We start from the raw sequence: 15262 nt of genomic DNA on the forward strand, positions 1-15262 counted from the left end.
AAAATACAAAAACACAAACAGTTACTGGAGCTCGGAGTGAATTACAAATAGCAAATCACCAGTCCCCCAGCAGACTCATGTCTCCTCCTCAGACCCTCCCCACCACCAACAGTGCTGCCAGAGTCTAGAAGAAAACACAACTATACATAAATGAAAAGCCAGTCTCTCAGAATTTAGTAAAAATGAAGTAGAATGAAAAAAATAGAATCACACGTTCAGTAAGATATTGTGTACAACAATTAAGAACTACAAGAAATTGAGAATCGGTTCCTACTCCAATAGCTGAATGCAAAACCAACTTCTTTATTTGTTCGTTATAGAGATATATTTTTAGTGATGTGTGATTACTATGGAGCTGCATATCAGATACGCCTCATTCTTCCTACAATTGACTGCAACCATTGGTGGTTCTTACTATTATAGTAATTATTTGGAATTGTTATTACTGTTGTGAATGTAAGGAGATTAAACTAGCACACAAATTAAATGAAAAAAATGCATTGAAGAGATCAGAAGTCAAATCAGAGATGACAGGTACAAGAAATACTACCTCTCTGGAAACGATGTTGATCTTCACAGCTAGGAATGTGGCACTTCAAAAACGTTTACTCAGCAGTTTCCTTTTTAAAACAAGTTTAAAATATTATAGTTAGAGCTGGGTGAAAAACGCTCAGTCAAATAATTTCAGGTTGGTGTTCATAAATTCCATTATAGTTTAGCAAAAGCATAAAAAATCCCACACTAAAAATTGTTTTTTTCTTTTCTTTTTCTCCAGCTTTTTATTTCAATAACAAAACAAAATCTCAACCTGATTCCAGTTATTTTCTGGTTTGACACTGAAGCAAACAGGGCTCTGACTCAAACTGACAAATGTTTCTTTTTGGATAACTTGTTTGCCAACATCTCACATCATGGCTTCCTTCCCTGCAGTGGGTCCAATGCAGGCAGGAGGGCCCTGAAGCCACGCTGCTGCTACCAGGCAGCCCCCTAGGCACTCGTGGGGCTCCCCAGGCCAGTGCGGGATGAGGAGCTGCGAGACCCTAGGGAGAGGCCCCTGCCCAGGCCCCCTGCTCACTGGTGCAGGGCTCATGGCAGGTGGCCCGCTCCCACACAGCCATCAGCAACTGCAACCCCACTGCAGTGCAACACAAGATGTTTGCACTTTCATGGGGGCCCTGCGGTTGAAGGCAGCGGTGAGTGCACCCCAGCACAGCAGCCAGGAACCCCCACAGGCACAGAGCCCATCCACAGAAACGCTTCTCTGCCAGGGACAGACCCCAGTCCTGGGACACGCGTCCCACAGAGCATCCAAGCTCATTTCCTTCCAGTTTCATCCTTCCTCTGTGGCCCATGTCACACCTCATAAACAGCCAGCCTGGGAGAGCAAGAAAAACAGCTAAGAGTTCCCACGCAGTACTCCCACTCACAAAATAAGAGTCCACATCAGATAAATGCAGTCTGCATAGAGACACGTGCTAGCAGAAGCACTGTGGGCACTGTGGGGCACATATGCCCATGGAAGCTGGGCTCCTTCCAGTCCCACCCACCACTGCAAAGGCCACACTTCAGCCAGATTAGGTACCCCTTTGCTGAGTCACATTGATTTTGCATAGCACAAGCTCTTCTGTCCTCTTCTTGCTCTCCAGGCATCAATCTCAGTTGAGATGGAAATAATAAGCCTCCAGCAAAGGCCCGGTATGTTCCTGAAAAACATCTTGTATCTCTATGACTAGCTATGACTGAGGTGGAATTTAAATTGCCGAAGAAAAGTTTCAGTATAGAAACACTCAGGGACAAGCTTCCAGCTCTACACTACCCTGGCTTACACAGACTTTTCACCAGGTGTAGAGGGTATGTGGCTTGTCCTCCTGTCCTTCAGAAACACCAGTTGTGCAAAAGAAATGTTCCTCATTGTCAGTTCCAAAATCTTTTCTGTGTAACAAGTAGACTGTTCCCTGTAAGCTACTTTTAAAGATACTTTTGCTATCCAAGGAGGCATAAAAGCCAATTCCTCACATCTTCACTGTCTCACATTCTCATTAATTTCTGTGCTGTTTCTGGCAACCTTTCCTCTTCCTTCCTGATCAGGTGAAAGAACAGCTCTAGTATTTTCCCCAAAATTAAAGAGGCTTATTTTCCCCTACATTCAAATACAGGTCATCCACTGTTATAAATGAAAAACTCTGGCTGAAGAAAGTAAAAAAATGGCAAGCAACATAATATTTTCTGACTCATTTGTGCTTCAGAGCCTGAAACAATGACTGGTCTAAAACTCTTTGGCAGTCTGACTTGGCAGGGGCCCTGTCAACTCCTCCAGTTTCTTCTTCTCCAAATTCACAAAATGCTGAAGAGGAAACAGGTTACCTCTTAAGCAGTTATTAAGCAGAAAAATACTATGAAGTAGAGCAGCGTCCAAAGCCCCATCAAGCGTCAGCATGCTGGCAAGCGTGAAACGCAGAGCGTGCAGAAAGAAGCCAGGTACCTTGGTGCCTCCTTTAACCAGCAAAAAGGCAGGGTTAGATGAAGTTTCCAGGTGACAATCCCCCCCCAAAAAAACAGACATTTTTCACACAACATCCACTTCTGCTGAGGAACTTAGAGCTGCTGGGGCTCTGGATGACCAATACCTTCACTTAGGTTCAAAAAGCACGTATGTGCTTATGTACAAGAAGAATACATCACAAGCTGTCAAACTTGAGAGAAAACTCTCAGTCCAAGATTCTCCATCACCTCAGCACAGAATTTTTCTGAAGGGAAAAAAAATCCTTCATAACCAGAAGATGGACTAAAGGCAAAACCAAGAGCAGAACATTTCACAATCAGTTTCATGAACCTGCAGTGTGGTGGAGTCTGAGCGAAGTATGCTTCCACAGAGACAGAGCCTGGAGTTTATACCAAAACACTTCCCCTGCTTAGGGCATTGTTTGAGTAAACTGAGGATAGATGGTGGTTTCCAGTGGGATATCAAGGTTTAATTATTTGACTGAGAATGGACAACTGGAGCAAGCAAGAGTAAACTGTAAAAAGAGTTTCCTAGATATATGAATAGACATGAATGCTAACACAAACAATTATATCAGATTATGGCAAGTATAGCAGACAATAGTTTGCTGTATTGTCTCATTCTTACTATAGGCAGCACTGTGACCTTTGGGGATTTTAATAAATCATCTCCTGATGACAATACAAGTAAATGAGAGTAAAACAGATTTATGATTATAGCTGAGGCCCAGTTCTTGGGAAATTTGACATCTATCTTCAGTAGCTCTCCTGTAGAATCCATGTGACCTTAATTATATAACCCATTTTTTGTGCTGTGCTTTTCCCATCTTTCGACACAGCAAACTACAGTTGTCCATTGTAAAATGAGCTTTAATCTCAAAGGGTGACTGGAATACACACAAAGCAGCAGGTAAAACAAGTCCTAATAAAAACTGCAGTACCAGACACCCTATCTCATCTAGTTCTCTTGCACCAGCACAGTGCTCTGTGAAGATGATTTCAGAACAGAGTTTGATTAGCTGCATTGCAAACATCAGGTATAAAAACTTCTCAATGGCACCTCTGAGGTAGGCTGAGCCCTTAACAAAGCATATCCAAATCACAGTGTTACCTGAGGACTTGTAAGTTTTTATTTGCATCCACAGTCTTGGGAAGGGTGTTTATGTATCTCAATAATGAACAGAACCACTTTCAGTGTTGTGATTCAAGACCAATCTGAAGATTTGACAGGTCAATTAATAAAAACAAACTCTGGTGCACAGACTCATTCAAGGGAAGACACAAGCAGACGCACGGACAACAGCGAATATTGTCATAGTCCTGCTCTGGAGAGCCAGGTGTCTGTGGGGGACCCTGGTGAGAGGCTGTCCCTCAGAAGAACAGATGGGGAGCACTGCCCTCACTCAGCCTCAGGGAGCACAGGGGAGAGGAGACAACCTGCTTGTCTCCTCATAGAGGTTTCCCAGCTGGGAAAGCTCACGGCCACCCAAGAGGAGACAAGGTGGCTTTGTCCTCTTACAGGTACTCAACACTGGTGCAACACATGGCAATGCCTTTGCACCAACAGCACTGAGCACATGTGGACACAGGTATTAAATAGGGAATGGTCTGAGGTTTCTGCAACCTCTCCAGGAAAATTCCAGCTGGAGTTAGAGACATTTATGGAAATCTTAGTGGATAGCTATCTGTGCTTTCACAGACAAAACCTAGCCTGGAAAGATCTAGCAGTCAGACACTTGCAAATGGTATTTTTGAGCTGCAAACAGTGACTGATATTCAAAGGTAACAAACCTAACACTGCAAATCCATTATTACCAGCTATTCAATGTAGATGTAAATAGTGTAAGCTTACACCTTTCATGCCACATTTTTACTCAATATCTGCCAAAGATTGGAGCCAAAATACTGTCAAGACTCTGTTCTTTTCAGGTTTGCTTCTTTGAGAGATAATCAGAGGGAAAAACATGACCAGGACTCCTTTAAACAAACTAAAAAATATGCAGTCTTGCAAATGAATAGAAGAGAAATAAACAGAGTGAAAGGAACTGTCATCAAGATCCCAGAATCCCAGCAGTCACAGTGATGTGAACAATCCTCCAGCAATCTTATAGCTGCATAAAAAGCAGACAAGCTGCAGGCAATATCACTAAGATGATTACTCAGTTCCTCTTGGAAGTTTACATCCAGTTCATGTCTCTCATGCCTGGTGCTCCATGTTCTGCAACAGGTAAAAGGGAACTCAGCCACGCGTTCCCTTCTTAATTACAAAACCATCCCTTTCCAGCCATTCCTGGATGGCTTAATCAGAGTAGGAGACTGAGCAAAGATGACAGATGAATGTGAGCATAATAAATACCCAGATGTTAATTTGAACCTTTCCTCTGCACTCCATGACTGTGAATTCCTGCTACAATCAGCCAAAGCAAAACACTCAGCCGACCCAGTGGAGTTCTGATCATGATCCCAAGACTTGGGCAGCACTTTGCATTGCCATAGAAGCTGTACAACTCACCACACTTGGTATATTTTTCCTTATAAAACCCCTAAGAGGTAATAATGTGCACCACTTCGCAGAACGGTGAACTGAGGCACAGTGAGTGACTGGACAATTTGCCTGAGGGGACACAGGAAGCCACAGGGGACACAGCAGGAAATTGAACGTTAATGTCCAAGTCTTTGGCTCCTTCTCCAAACACAAGACCATTCTCCACACCTAATCTGTGCTCAAAGGCATGTGCGGTCCAGCAAGAAAGAGCAGAAAGCAGAGGCACAAAGATGTTTAAAGCTACCCTCTAGCTGTAACAATCAGTGATCCAGTTCAGATTACTCTGACATACAGCCTGGATGTATCCTAGCTTAAAAACAAACAACAAAAAAATGCTTCTAAAGAAGGACTACAGCAAGAAAAGCAAAGGCGAATTTTGCCCATATTCAGAATAGTCCATCAAAGATCCATTATCACTCACAGCACAACACTCAGTATGAAACCAAGATCTCCTAGCAGGCTGACAATGGAGTGTCCCAGGCCCTTTTCCACCAGATAAGGAAAGACAGCTCTCTATTTCATCACTCAGTCCAAAACCCGTGGGTTCAGAGGTATTTAATCTCTTTGCAGTGTGCCTCAGCTTTTTCTTTACCAATGATGACTGTTCAATAAAATGTTATAACTGCAACTTTATATCCACAAAATAAATCAATTCTGAACTGCACTGTCTAAGTATGTGAGTATTCTGGCAACCAATTGAAAACAGGTTCCTCCTCATAGCTCCATGGCAGCAAAAACTATGACAAACTGAGGAAGATATATTCAGAAAGTAAAATCTCACACCAATGCTCATATGGAAATGATTTTTTTTTTTCAAAACACTGTACTATTGCAAAGCCATCCTAATAAACAGGAAGGTCACGATAGTCATGGCATCCTCTGTAAAATTCGATTTATGCAACACTTCCAGCTGCCAGGTCCCTATTCAACTCTCAGTGTTAAAAGTTAAAATTAACAGCCAAACAAAACAAGTCATCCTCAGTTACCATAAATCATTTCTGTTGGTTCTAAAACCCAGGAATTGGGTATACACTCCTGAGTGCTGCAACCCTCTCTATTGAGTAGTCCCCTGCATACCAACACAGAACATTGCATACGTGCTACTTACAACATTAAAATGTATTAGTTTTGTTAGTTACTACTAAGGCTGTAACTAACAAACTTGACCTGTGTTGGTTTTTCAATGCAAACATAAAAGCATTATAGCTTTGCTAAAGGACACTACAAAGAGCAATGGAATTAACAGTAAAAAAAGAAAATAACTTCCTGTGGTTACCCGCAGTAGAATGTATGCAACATTACAAAATCCATCTTAAAAAGTTGCTATTCACACCTGAGCCCTGAAAAGATAAGTTACAGGACTCAGCACATCTCTTCAACCTTCCCTGTTTGAGAGCAGTGATCCTGAAGAACTGGCAAGTGCTACTTCAAAGATGACAGTTCAGCCTATACAAGAAGAATTCCACTAATTTAAACACAGATGCACACAGTTCCTTTGTCTGTGCTCTTGAAAAAGCAAGGTACCCATAAGCATGAGTAACAGTATCTTCATGTGAATTTTCTCCTTTTCTTGGCTCTCTTCAGACTCACTGACTCACAGAAGGGTGATTTCTTTTCTAAGACTATCTGGAGACTGTGTCATATTGCCAGGAGAGGAACACAGCCAGGTCAATAACGCTATCTCAGAGGCTCAGTATTTAAAGAAAACTTGGCTCCTCATTCACTATCTTTAAAAGTTCTCTGTAAGTGAAATGATAAATGATTCTTTTTCTACATATAAAGCATATTAAAGAGGTTTCTTGATCTAACTCTCATTCTTAAGACTTACATAAAGCTGTGCTTGGATAATGTCTTACTGAAGTCATTTTTTGGATTATAATCTTCCATCAAAATCAACACATTAAGTAATACAAGTTGTTAAAACCACCCATGATAACTTAAAAAAATGCAAACTTTTCAGTTTAGGAGGACATACATTGATCTTGAGAACCTCTTGGAGCTGTATGGGATATTTCTCTGCCTAGAGACAAAGCTGTGATCAAACACACAGAATTAGCTTCATATACAGGAGCAATTCCACAAAAAAAAAAATCACAAGTGAAAGCTAAGCTCTGTCCACTTGGAAATTACATAAATATTGTGATGATCAAAAATTATAGAAGAGAGATACTTTGATGTACTTACTTGTGGAACTAAATAAACATTCAGCTAGCATTGAGCAAGATGAGAGAGCTGACCGCATTTAAGTGGTATTGGAGGATCAAGAGGCTGTCGGAGAATACCTGAAGCTATCAGCTAGACAAGCCAGTTGGGAAGAAGCATTCTGCTCCTTCTAGCACTCCAGCTTTTGTGCTGGGAGAATTGTTCGGCTGTTGTCATACCAATCATCCTTTTGGTTTGCTTACCCTTAGACAAGACATTTTATCTGTTCTTAATGGCTTCTCATCCAGGAAAGAACATAGGCACATGCTTAACCTTAAGCACATGCTTAAGTCCCACTGAAGCAAGAGGAAAGCATGTGACCTGGCTTAAGAGTCACTGCCAAAACAAGGAGACTGATTGGAGTGGTCTGGGAAACACCTTTGTGTTTTTGCATAGACATAAGCACTGGCTGACTCCATGGCAGGGAAGGGTGCATGTTGCAAGCTCTCCACTGTCATCTTAGGAGCTCCAGCAGTAACCACCTGACCACCCTGCTGGGCCAGCATAGCCAAGCACCATCACCAAGGCAGAGAGGTGGCTAAAACACACTGCATAGTCTTTTGTGAGAGGCATTGTGGGTGTAACTTCAGTGCCTAATACTTTTGTTGCGCTTTTAACACAGATTGCAATGTCCCAGGCAGCTTTGAGGAGAGTTCAGAAATACTCCAGGACAAGGACTACACACCAGTTGAACACTGAGGATGTATTATTTCCAGTGAGCATAACGCACCAGAACCATCAGAGCTCCTGTGTTAATCAGAAAAAACATGCTTTTTTTTATATATATTTTTCATTGAATGAGAAACTTGCTTAGTGAGAGGAGAGAATGATACCACACAGGGACAGGCAAAGGAAAGCACCAGGAGCAAGAGAAAACAGCTGAGTTCGGTGAGCTTGGCATCAGCTTCATCTGTAGCAAACAGAAGTAAACTGTTGCTGCTACCAAATTTGTATGTGTGACTGAGCAAAGGGCAGAGGACTCCTTAGACATCTGGGCAGCCTTCGAATAAGGCTACAGTGACAGGTAAGTCCTGCAGTAACCTTTCACAGAGGTGCTAGCTCATCACAAAACAAGCACAATTTAGCTTATTGCAGCCCTGGTATCAGTGGGGGTCCTGGATATTCATTCTTTCCTCAAATGCGCCTCTACCATCTAATTAATTAGCAAATAATTAGCCTAAATTTTGGCAGGTTTTCAAGTGCTGACAACTTTCTGTAGTGAGTAGGGTTTTCTAACAGTTCTGTTTGTGCTCTCACTGAAATGCATAGTAAAGCCATGGGCAAAGACAAGGAATAATTCAGGGACTGAGTAGCACCAGGGGTGGGCCAGGGCTGAGCACCCTCCAGGGACCCACCCCTGACACCGATGGTCAGGGATCCATCAGTGCTTCCCCATACATTGTGGCAAACACTTACATGCCCCACAAGGGGCCTTGTTCACTGATAAATACCAGATTGCCACAACATGGCTGTTCTGAGGCTTACATTTCCTGAAAAATGCAGCTTTTATTAAAGATAATTAAGCATTGTTTTCTTTTGGGTGAGTCACTGGGCTGCATCATGCACAGCTTTCACATTTTTGGAAGATCAGTACGACGATAGCAGAGAAATACAGTCATCTTAATTACCACAATGAGAGCAAGGGATGCAAATTCTGTTCTTAAATTTTGCAGCAAATGTTTGTTATTACTCCCATATTAACAAGGCAGAGTCCTTAACATGTTCATTTGTTACTCAGGGCTCCTTGGGAATATTGGAATAAATATTGTTCCATCCTACTTGTTAGATATTACAGCTTTGCAGTTCACCAGTTCAAGACAAATTCATACTGAGATCAAGAAACTGTTAGGTTATTTTAGCCAGACTCTTCTAACATTTATTCAATAGACCCAAAGCTTTTCCACCTCTTCAGCAGCAAAGCAGGATGGGTTCACCTTTAGCCATGCAGAGGAAGCAGACACTGCTAATTTATGGCACATCTACCTCAGATAAAGACAGTTCTCCAGAGTTATGGTTCACATCCGAAATGTTTCTGGAACAGTGATGTGAAGATGTTATGTCAAAGGAAAAGCATAAATAATTTGGCTTTCATTTCAGTTAAGAAAATGCTAGCTAATTCACTGGCAGATGTAGGCACTATGAGTTATAGGTATACTAGAGTCTACCTCCCTCAGCTCAAAAGCTGCAAAGTCAATGAAATAAGCTAATTAATAGCACCTGAAGTCCCTCAATTCTTCATTTCTGCCTTTAGTTTTACTTGGTTGAATGTCTATTCACTTCAGACATCTTGTGGAGGCTCCACTGGAACAATTTATTGTAATACATTAAGACATATCTTATTCCCTGAGAAGGAAGTCTCTCACTTTGCTGCCTAAATGTAGATCAGACCTATAAAACCTGCAGAAATTATCATAAATCCAAAATAATAAAGCAGTAGATTCAATTCCAGTTGCATAGATTTTCCAAAATTTCCATGGCCTGATCTCCAGCCGATAAGATAGGACTATAACCATCTGTTTGAGAAGAATCTGCCCCATAACATGAAAATTAGCTGCAGTTCAGAAAAGAATGAACCTCAAGACAAGAATTCTATTTTGCAACATGTGTAGCAGCTCACAACTCGCAGCAGTACAAAACTTCTGAGCTTATGTCTCCAGCTTGAAGAAATTATTATGGGATTGTTGTGGGAAGCTAGATCCTTGGTTCCTTTTTGAATATTTAGATTTCAGAGGATTTCATAACTTTACCATTTGTTGAAATAAATAACTGCTTCTTTTTGTTTAAGGTAACCAGAGAATGGACATTGGAAGAGAGAAGGATCTTTGAGAAATAATTCCTGTTCTTAATGATTATAAAAAGTATGGAGACATAGAGAAGCAGTAGGCTTCTTGTGAAAAATATGAATCATTTTTAAAACTTGAGCAACTACAGAATGCATGTACGTTTGTCACAAAGCTTTTCAAATGAGTCTGATCAGTTTCTGCAAGCTGAAGTCACAAGAATATCTGAAGGGTTGGTTTCTAAAGCTAATTTTGATTCCTAGTACTTACAATAAATTATTTTGACAACTTTCTGAGTTCCAGGTTACCACGAATTATCCCAACCACACTGCTGGGATAAGATGCTTTAAAACTTATTATTCCTACAGAGTGTTTTGATTACTTTATTCAATTAAACTTAAACAGAAAAAAAAAATCACAATGGAAAGTCTTGTGTAGTTTAAAGCCACATAGTCTGGTTTCAGCTCTTATCTTGTTTATAAGTTTGAATTTAACTCAAGACATTGAAACAAACTCAAACTTCAATGTATTTGGTTTGAATTTGACACAGAGCACTGGCAACATCACTGGGAAGGTACTATCTACAGCCTCATTTGGCTTTCACAGATGTACAGTGACTTGAAGCTTCTTGAATGCTAGTGTCTTTGTAATAGCCCAGACATATTTAATTGTATATGAAAGCACAAGCACTAGGCTGCCACAACCTTATCAAGCATGTCCTGACAGTGTCAGCACTTACACTGAAGTCCCAACTGAAACGATGGGAAGTTCTTCTATCATGAAGGAAGGTGCAAAAAGAAAGGACAAATAAGTCATGAATTTATAAGTAAAATGATGGATTTTCTTGAAGATGCAGTAGTATGCAAAGGACATTCATCAGTAGGAGGGACTATGTAAAAGCATGCTTCTTTCTATTATCTCATCTAAGTATGAATTTTGCAGATCTACAATGTATGCTATAGGGCCTCTGCCTGTTGAGAAAAGAAACAAGTCCTTCCCACTAGTGTAACATGATATTCTCAGCACTTCCTTGCCTCTGCTCTGCTTCTTAGCCCCTCAACAGCAAACAGAGGTTACATGACTACCTCGGCACTGCCTGGTGTTGCCTCATTCACACACATCACTAGTAAAAGAAGCACTTCTTAACAGTTACCATACAGCCATGTCCAAGACAGTGTCATAGTCCCACAAATTTAAAGCAGGAAATCATTTTTGAGATGTTGTGATATCTCAACAAAATCAAGTTGCCAGCACTGGATACTGCATTGTATTCTCCAAACCTTGATAAGAGTTCCAAGAGCTTCAATGAAAATTTCCTGGAGTACACATCTGAAGGAATAGAAATGTAATTTATACACTGTTAGCTGGTAACACATCACCTGTGAGAGGACTCTAGATTAAGTGATAGGGCACCACATGCTAAATGAACACAAACTTATGCCAATAATCATCAAAACATGATTGTGTATGCATAGTACAGGTCCCAGTAGCGGAAGAAGAAAAAAGACTGATCTTATTGCAAAGACATGGTGGAGGCATATTCTGCAGACCAGTGAGCAGAGTGGCTGCTAGAATGGCATACCATCCACCCAAGATCGTGTTCCATCATTGCAAACTCATCACAGCCAACAATACTCTGAGCATCTCCATGTTATACCTGGGTACCGCAGACAGCAACGGCTGGAAACCTGCATGCAGAAGTGTCTGGGACAGGCATCCAAAAGCTGAGGCCAGTTATTAACAGCTAGAAGGACTACAGCATCCTCATAAAAACATGCATTGAGCCCTCACCCCTGCTCTGCACAAGCCCCACATTGCCCCGCTGCCCCATCCCATGGTCCCGCAGCTCTGCATGCCAGCACCAGCGATGGAGTTCAGCCCTTTTCCACCAGGCTTACAGGGGTCCCGCAGCCCCCAGAGAGAGGCAGAACCCCTCGCAGTTGCTCGTGTCTCATGAGGAAAACAGCACCTCACCCTTTCTCATGCTGTGCCTCTGCAGCATGCTTGCTACACAAATGCTATGTAATTTCACAACAGCAGGAATCAGAGACACAGCAGCTTTTATGCAAGCATTAGGCAAGGTTCACCTACAACTTGAACTTGCAAATGCAAAGCTCTTAATCCAAAATGTTAGTTATTTTGTTGACTTGGCAAAAAACACAATAGTATGCAACACACAAAGGCAGCCAAAACAAGTATCTACAGAAGAGATTTGCAAAACAATTTTCAATCATTACAAATTGAAGAAAATCCCAACTCTTACCATATGCATATAGAACAGTTCCAGTAATAAATGATTATCTGTTTGCCTACTCTGTTTACTTACATTGTTTGCCAAAACTTTTTAAGAGAAATGTTTATTTAATGAATATGCTGATTCATCAACACTGATTTTTCACGTGGGGGAAAACATCAGTTATGACAAATTGCCAGACCATACAGTTTCAATATCCTAAATGAAAAGTTCCAATTTTTGGTTCAAAATAAGTGTTTGTTGTTGTTGTTGTTTTTTTAATATTGCACATCCAAACACCTGTAGGAGAAGGCAGGAAGGAAGTTCCAAGGACCATGAGAAAGCATTAGCAGACCAAAGGCTCAGAAAGCTCTCGCAGGATCCAGCTATGTTACCCCAAGTACAGCCATTTACAGAGGATTCAAGCTGGGAAAGGAGGGCAGACAGCCTGTCAAACTGCCCAGGCATAAACACATAGGCTTATTCATCTGCCAACCAAGGCCATTGTACCTTGGGCAGAAAATCAGACCAGGCAGGTCCACCACAGAAAACGAACACGGAACAAGATACCTTGCAATGCGTGAGGTAGGAAACGGATTTCCTAAAAGTGTCTTTTAGGAAAGTAACTAATGATGACATTTCAAGACAAAAATATGTAACTGAGAGTTCATAGCTCTATCTTGTGCTGCTTTCTGGACACCTGGAAACAGTCTGAGGGAATTTTTTTTTTTTTTTTTTTTTACCAGGAATTCTGGAATGATTCTACTATACCAAAGTGCCACCCATGAATCACAGAATCATAGAAACACTAGGTTGGAAAGGACCTACAAGATCATCTAGTCCAACCACCCTCCTATCACCAATACTACCCACTAAGCTATTAAACCGTATCTCAAAAAGCGAGAGCTTCATGAGCGATAAAGTACTTGCAGAAGTCAGTTCCTCAAGTCCTAACCATACATTCAGAGACTTTCCTACTCATCATTTTTTCTCATCATTTTTTCCCTTCACCACTCTTCTAAGCACCATCAATAGCTGTCAACACTTCCTGTGAGCACAACTGAGACTCCAGCGGGGAGTCCCATCACCTCCTCCCCACCAGTGAGGTGTGGTCAGCCAGCCCTGCGAGGCTCCGGGCCCCATCGGCCACAGGAGAGGCTCAGCTCCTCTGCTCTGCTTGCCTGCCAGGGGCCAGGAATGGTGGTGCAAGGCAGCGCTCCATCAGGGCAGACACTTGCAAGGTACTGCAGCACTTTTTGGCTCCTTGCTAGCAGTGAAACGGGTACCTTCAGGGCATTTGAAGCACTGGGGTGATTGTACAAAGTGTTTTATAGCTTTGTAAAACTATGCTGTGTTATTAAACACTGTGCAGCATGTGTTATCCCAATCCAACAGCAGTAGCAGCCCAAGGACAGAAGCCTACAGTGTAATTTGCTTCTATTTTTTTCTTCTAATTTTAATAACAAAGCAAGACCTAATCAGCCTTATAACTACCCTCTAAAACAGCATCACGGAGGCTCCAGGAGCGTTCTCCAAAGTTTCTTTCTACTATTCTTAATTAAAAAAAAAAGAGGCACAGGGTGTGTTTGCAGGTCCAGGATATCAAGGCAATTAAAATCCTTCTGCATTAAAATCCACAGGTTTCTTTACTCAGCTGAGCTGAGAAAGATCCCATTGTTCATGAGAAAAATGACATCTAGGATTTAGGTATTTGTTTTCACTGTCTGTGAGGCATCCCACTGACAAAGCACACCTACCTACCCTGCATACATGCACCTGGGAAGTACTCTCCTATACCACACATACTGAAACACACACTTAGCTATCCACAATGATCAATACTAAATGTTAGAACAAAATATGTGAAAGAATTAAATTAGAAAGAGGCAGAAATGCAGAAAGAGTTTCTAGTCCACAAGATATTCTTTCACACTCTAGCAAACATTTCACTTTCAAAGCACAGCAATCTAGAAAGCTCAGAACATTATATAAGGGACATAGCCAGTAGAAGGATCATAAAGTTAAAAAGTCTCTGTTAATCAATGACAAATTTAGTACTTGTTGCTACAATTACAAAGATAATAGTTCCTTTATGTCAATGCCTTTGGTTTTGCAGCTGTAAAATAGCTTTGAAATTCAGCATTTCAAGTAACAGAAATTAATAGGAGGTCATTTCTACCAGAGAAATTTTAGGGGCCCATCCTCTCTAATCATCATTAAAAACTAAATCCACAGGAGAAGAGGCACTTTACTGATTGTCAAGTGGAAGCTATTATTCATTTGATGAAGCTCTTGGCACAGTGCCATTTATTCTGCTGTAGAGCCTGCTGGTTGCTCTACTTCATCTCATGCAATCAAGGTTGTTTCTGCCTGCCAAGAGTTATTTATAGAGTGGGGAGGAGAGGGAAAAAAAATCTCTCTTGCTTCAAAAACAACTTTCAAACTTTCCAACTGAACAACTGTTTCCCTACTCCCCAATTGACATTCTTTTATTTTAAGCCCCAAATGTATAAAAAAAACAAAAGCACATTCCTAGATTTCATCTTACCTAAAACATTGAAACAGTTCCCATGCCATGCACGTTTTCATTGAGAAATCATCCAATTTACTTGAGTTAAGATTTTGATATAGTCATGTACCTCTGACAGCAGGCAGACAGTTTCCCAGTATATCAGTCCTCTTGGCCCCCATCAATGTCCAAGTGGGATGTGGAAATCATATCTCCTCCAAGAATCACCTTCACTGATGTAACTCATCTACATGTAAAGGGTGTGGAAATTTTGTTAGTGTTGAGGACACTGACTGTCCTCACTAAGCTGCCAGAATGAGGAGATGGATGAGGTGTTCAGGCTGAAGGAGGATGAATTTCTGTCCCAAAGCCTGTTTCACCAGTGCCCAGATCAGGTGCAATCTTCACACCTGCATAAAGTCTGCCATCCTGTTGTGGAAGGGCTTTATGTCCCTTCTGTGGCACAAAGGAACATAAATTCCTAAAAAAAA

The 15262-nt window shown here is 41.3% G+C and overlaps 1 long non-coding RNA gene across 1 annotated transcript in view; it reads right to left on the reverse strand.

The window, feature by feature from the left end:
* Positions 1–947: 947 nt before the first annotated feature.
* LOC121074083 overlaps positions 948–15262 on the reverse strand; it is a 31707-nt gene continuing 17392 nt past the window's right edge. The window contains exons 2-3 of the long non-coding RNA XR_005822106.1: positions 14902–15018; positions 948–1375 (exon numbers count right to left, since the gene is read on the reverse strand). This is a non-coding gene — a long non-coding RNA (uncharacterized LOC121074083). The remainder of the gene's footprint in view (positions 1376–14901; positions 15019–15262) is intronic.

This window comes from Cygnus olor, chromosome 8 (assembly GCF_009769625.2).
Source record: "Cygnus olor isolate bCygOlo1 chromosome 8, bCygOlo1.pri.v2, whole genome shotgun sequence".
Taxonomy (NCBI): Eukaryota; Metazoa; Chordata; class Aves; order Anseriformes; family Anatidae; genus Cygnus; species Cygnus olor.